This window comes from Musca autumnalis, unplaced genomic scaffold, assembly GCF_047663935.1.
Source record: "Musca autumnalis isolate F117 unplaced genomic scaffold, ASM4766393v1 scaffold_1, whole genome shotgun sequence".
NCBI classification, from domain to species: Eukaryota; Metazoa; Arthropoda; class Insecta; order Diptera; family Muscidae; genus Musca; species Musca autumnalis.
The window spans coordinates 119,965,366-119,971,524 of NW_027411644.1; positions in this window are offsets into that span (position 1 = coordinate 119,965,366).

The following is a 6,159-nucleotide window of genomic DNA, read 5'->3' on the forward strand; positions in this document are numbered from 1 at the left end:
ATTTTTGATGCGACTCCTCATAAATGGAATGAAGTTTCTCAGGATTTTCTGTACGAGAGAGGCATTTTTGAAAAATTCCCTGAAAGTTCTTCCACAATTTCTCAATTTCCTCACAATAAACTTCGAGACCATAAAAGTCAAGTTCGTCTTCCTTTAATATACTGAAGTGTTCAGTGAATGTCACGATAGACTTGGAAGCACGAATTAATAAATATGGAGGAGTGAAAGCCATATTAGTCAAAAAAGACAAAGTAAAGCAACAAAATGGTGAATGAAATTTAAGAGTAAAAATGAAGGTCTATTAAATATAGTACTTTCCACAAAAGGATAAATTCTCATACTACCAATTGTAGCGTGCTGATTTAAAATCGCAATCTTAAATTCGAAACGATATTCAAAATTTCACAAAAATTCACTAAATTTTGCTAACAAAAATACAATTAGCAATTGCCTCTGAGCAACCAAATTGCCTTAGAATTTAAAACCAATATTTTAATTCCAATGTCTATGTAAAAGTTGTAAATTATCATTTAATGTACCAACAATCGGAATATGATAATTATCAAAAACTGCACTATAATATGTTATTTTGGAGTAACACCAACAATAAATATCTAATGTGAACCAAAAATCCACAAATAACTACCGAATGTAGTGTATATTTGAGCAAAAGTGCAACAAGAAATTTGAACAAAATCTAAATTTCAGACAAAAATTACAAAATTCGCTAAAAATATGGCTAAAATACGCCGTGAACAAGGAAAAGTACAATTGTAGGGTGCACGCAATATCAAATATTTACAAATAACCACCGATTGTAGTGTTTTTGGGTCCAAAAATGCAACACAAATTTCAAACTATATTGAAATTCCAAAAAAATTACAAAATTCGAGTAAAAAGCTCCCTACACAAGAACAAATCCAATTGAGCGACTGTAGGGTGCGTGCAATATCGAATTTATACAAATAGCCACCGAATGTAGCGTATTTGTGCCCAAAAATGCAAGGAAAGTTTCAAACTATATTGAAATTCTAAGAAATTATATACATCACAATAAATATTTTTAAATAACTCCCTACACAAGAAAAGGTCCAATTGACCAATTGTAGGGTGCACGCTATTCCAAAATGTCCAAAAATTGTATTAAAAAGTTCCCTGACACCGATTTATTATATTTACTATAAAATATAATAATATGTGTCACAGTACTAATTTACTAACCGGGTACTGTGTAATAATACACCGGCGGGTTACTGTGCAATAAAAACGGCCACGACAGAAAGAGGAATGCCCAAAAATGCAGTATTTATGCGTACATGCGTGTGTGTATATATTTGCATGCAAGCCACTTACTGACCGACTAGACGGTACGACAAAGCGACGATGCTGGAGTATGTAGATCAAATGTGTTCTTCTTTGACACAGCGGTGCCGAAGTTTTTCGGCAATTTACACACATACGACCCGAATGCATAGAAAGAGCGTACGAAAAAGAGATAATGTTTTGATTTGTTTTTGTTTTGTAGCGTGCGTGCATTAAAAAAAAATATGTATGTCTGTCCACGATTTGGACTTTGACCGATTGACAAAAAGGGAATCGATGACGTTGTAAAACGACCAAACAAACAAACAAACGAACACTTGTATTTTTATTTATTTTGATGCTCACTATGCACTATACGTACCAATAATAGTAAGCTCCAATGGGATTGTGGACTGTAATGGTTTCCAAAATTATGCCAACTGGAATATCCGGCTCGATTGGATCAAATGTTTATCCGGCTCGAAGGACCAAATGTTTATTCGGCCCGAAGCGACCAAATGTTTAGTCCGCAATATAGGGACTTGGGGGAACAAGTGTATCAAAGACTCCCCAATGGAGCCAGTACGCCCAGTGCGTACGTTTGGCCGTCAATATAAAAAGAGAATAAGAAAATAAAACACAATAGTTTTAATAAAAGGTTTGGCTCGATTGCCGTGTGTTTATTTATGGTAAACAATATTACCTTTCGAATAATTATGTACAACGATATGTACAAAGGCTTACGATAAAGCGCGGGTGATGCTTGCAAGTCAAGCGGTCGATCGATCTTCTTTTGTTTATGTTAGTTTATGTTGTGTTTGTGTTGACATCTGCATAGATGCTTCAAAAGGGCGGTTGTCAAGTGAATATTCGTTGAAATCTCTCATACTATTACAGGGGTGTAATAAATAGGAATTAGGAGATTTCAACTAATATACCTATGTCGATGGTCAGACTAGCAAGGTTTCTTGAAACCAATTTCGTTAAAGTTTCTTTTCAGGTTTCGTTAGTGTCCACACACGTCAACGTGAAATTTATGATTTTTGCGTGTCCTCTTTATTTTACCATTCGCGTTTTTTGTGTTTCTCATACCAATAAAAACTAAACAAACATAAATAAACTAAAAAAAACAACACAAAATAACTAACATTAATAACACTGTGCAACATTTTTGAGCCAATCGCGTGCAAACAACTTCTTTCCAGAATTTTATGAAAGTAGAGGACCAATAGGCAAAAACCATATTTGGGTTTTGTTTTCTTAGATCGGGTTCGGTTTTTATGGCCTCATCTAAACATGATTAAAAATCGAATTTTTAAAACAAATCGGGGCTGTATATCCGAAACCAATACGAATCTTGTTTTGACATCTGCAGCAAACTTGTAGATAAGAGCAAGAAGAAAATATTTGGAGGAATAGTGAACTCGAAAAACTGCATTTATTGCCTCAAATTTTATAATATATGTAAAAATGCTATAATTTGTGTATATTTCGCAGCGTATCTCGAAAAATGTTACATTCTTATTAATGTTACCTTTTGGGAAATATTCTCTGGAATGTAATACACAACTCTTCAGAACATTATATTGTTGCAAAATGCCTCTATCGCCTTGTTTATAGCGAATTTTTCAACAACAATTTGGTAAATATTTCTATAATTCATTGAAATCCCCAACATGAGAATAAACAGGCTGTGTGAACATTGTTTGAAATAAGTTTTGTAAAAGGTATGTTATGAAATACCCCTTAAACAACGTGAAATAACTATTTTAGAGTTTCAGAATGTTCTGAAGAATTGATGGTCACATTGTTTGGAAAATTTTTAGAATGGTCACTTGTTTCAACTTCCAACAGTTCAGTTGTTACTGACCAGAATTTCAGAAATTATGTAAACTTTTCTATGTTTTAACGAGTTTGAAGCGCTATATGTAGCTTTTCCTAGTTCATCTGTTTGACACATAAGTTCTACTACTTTAGGGCTACAATATTGCTGAAGACTGCAAAGCAAAATTCTTATTAGTTTCGGAGATAAAGGTCCGATCACTGGAAAAAAGGCTCATTTTAGGTCGGTTTAGATGAGGCCATAAAATCTAAACCCGATCTAAGAACACAAAACCCAATTATGGTTTTTGTAGTCTCAATATGTACTTTCAGAAAATGCACATTAGAAGTTGTTTGCATTTCCAGTGTTGCACAGTGTAATTAAATTCATGGTGTAAGAAAGAAGGTGATACAATAATAGCAACCTATGTCTTCATTTGCTGTCAAAACATATTTTTAATCAAAAATAAATAACAAATATTTCGCTTCTATAAAAAATATCTGTGTACAACATCTTTGTTAAAGCTTCGCGAATAATATATTAACGTTTTCTTCTAAATTTTGTGGATATTTCGCGCAAAAAAAAAATTGACAGCAAATGAAGACTACAACCTAACGTCAACTATTGGATCACCTTGTTAAATTCGCCTTGATTAAATTAATATTAATAGTAAAATTTTCACTATTTCATTAATTAAATGTTTTTATTAAATCTTTTTATGCTTGTTTTGTAAGCGTTTGCTTGAGAAAATAAAAATGAAAGAAAAGGGAAGAAAAAAAATCTTGCAACGAATAACAAGACGAGGCAACACAACAAACACAGAAAACCGTGTACACGGGTTTCACTACTTCATACCCCTCGCCTATAAACTTGACGTCGCCATGTTGAAATCGTGCTAGTCTGACCATCGACTATGCAATTCATAGGGCCAATTAAAAGTGGTAGAATCAATTCTAACTTAAACAGTTCCAATATTTCGATCTTCTCCGAAGATCACCATCAGGGAATCTTTCTTTAAAAAAGAACAATTGACAATCATTTTATATAAATATTAAACAAAATATCTTCAACAATAATTACATTTTATTTTTCCTTTCCTTAACTGCTGTCAATTATGCATATCCTATTTTCCAAACGAGTATTTTGCAACTAATGTATTTTGTGTTTTTCTATTGTATTTCTGTAGATCTGTGCACAGTGTTCCGTATCCATTCTGTAGTTTATTCTATTTTCCACTGGCACATTTTTAATATGTAGCATTTCAAGCATGAATCGGCGCTTATAATTTCATTCCTGTGCCAAGATTTCAACTTCCTTGAAGTCGGTGTGTGGCCTGTGGTTGCACAGTGTGCCGCAAGAGCAGTTTTTTGTTTAAGAGGTTTACTTTTGCTTTTTTCTTCAATTCTTGGAAAATTATTGAAAAGAAAGGTCGTCAATTTTAATTAATTAAATTTTGAACAATCATAAAGTCTAGGTACAGTGCCACATTGTAGTCATATAATAAAACTTCCGTTGCACTTCTTCATCAATAATCTGGCGAATCAATTCAAAGAAGTTTGTTTCTTGCATATTCCGCATTTGGGGAAGATTTTTTTTATTCAAAGGAGGTTGCCTTGTAAATATTCCGCTGTAAGCCTATCGATTTTACGTCTGTCAATGGACCAGTATTTCCCGAATTTGTAAACCTCTGAACCTAACAATTTGATATAATATTCGATTGATGAGCTAACTGGTATTAAATTAAGCGTATGGGAAGTATTACATCATCATTATAATTGAGCCGAAAGATTCCAGGAATTTAATCATTGAGCCGAAAGATTCCTGAAATTTATTCGTCACCACATTCGCCTGAAGATTTAATTTGTATATGAATTTATTGCATTTATTGAAGTCCTTACCACACATATTCACTAGTATAACTATTATAATCCACATTTTCTCTTATATCTACGATGCAGCGATCGCTTCATGGCAGAAAGAAATACGTAAGTTGATCTCAAATATTATATAACACTCAAATGAAATTACAATTACACAGGGTTTAAAAGCCAGCATCTAAAAACATTAGCATTAGCTGTACACTTCAACTGCTACACAATATTCACACACACGGCTAAATAAGCAACCGAACGCATATTTATTTTTGTACATTTTTGCTTATTTCGTTTTTTACGCCTAATCTTTTTTTCGTTAGGCATAATCGACAACCACGCTACATATTTAGCAGTCGGCTGACCATTCGTCGCAGCGAATTAGCCAAAGAGGGTGTTTTTTGTCATTGGAGTTGCCAACGCAGTAATAAAAAAGATGTCATTTAATTTCAAAATGCTTCCATCATATGGTAGAACCTAAAGAATACTAATTATTATTCTTTAAAAATAAAAAATATATTTTGAACGGCTTCACCAAAAATGCACATGTCCTTTGAACGAAAAAGTGGAATTAATTATATCGTGATTTTTAATGCATTACACTGGTAACCCTGATTTCAAAAACAATTGTTTGCTGAAAACATGGCTAAGCCGTTGGTTGATTATTCTCTTTTCTGATATGTGTTGATCATGTGTGCTGCAAAATATGAGTATGCGTGTCCGATGCTTTTTTATTAAAGCAGCAATATCAATTAGCATCAGCATAGCTAGCAATATTTTTGTGAAATTTGTTGCTACATGTTGCCGTTGTTCATTGTTGCTAAACATATTTCGAAGAAATTTTAGCAGGCAAAGCTGCAAATATTCGGTGCTTTTGATAATATGGCGTTAGCATTTTAAACCCTGCAATTACATAATACACTAAAATAACATAATCCTCATATTTAGCATTAATATTAAAATATATTAACTCTAAAGCCCACCATATGTGGCATTGAAATATTCTTATACATATCCTCAGAAGTATTTTTTAATAACTTTGTTAATAATAAAAATGTTGATGTTCATAATGAATTCTAACTAAATACCGGTTTAATATTGATGAAACATAAGGTAATCTGGGTAATCATGATCACATAATATCTCGACGTCCTTTCGCTCCTA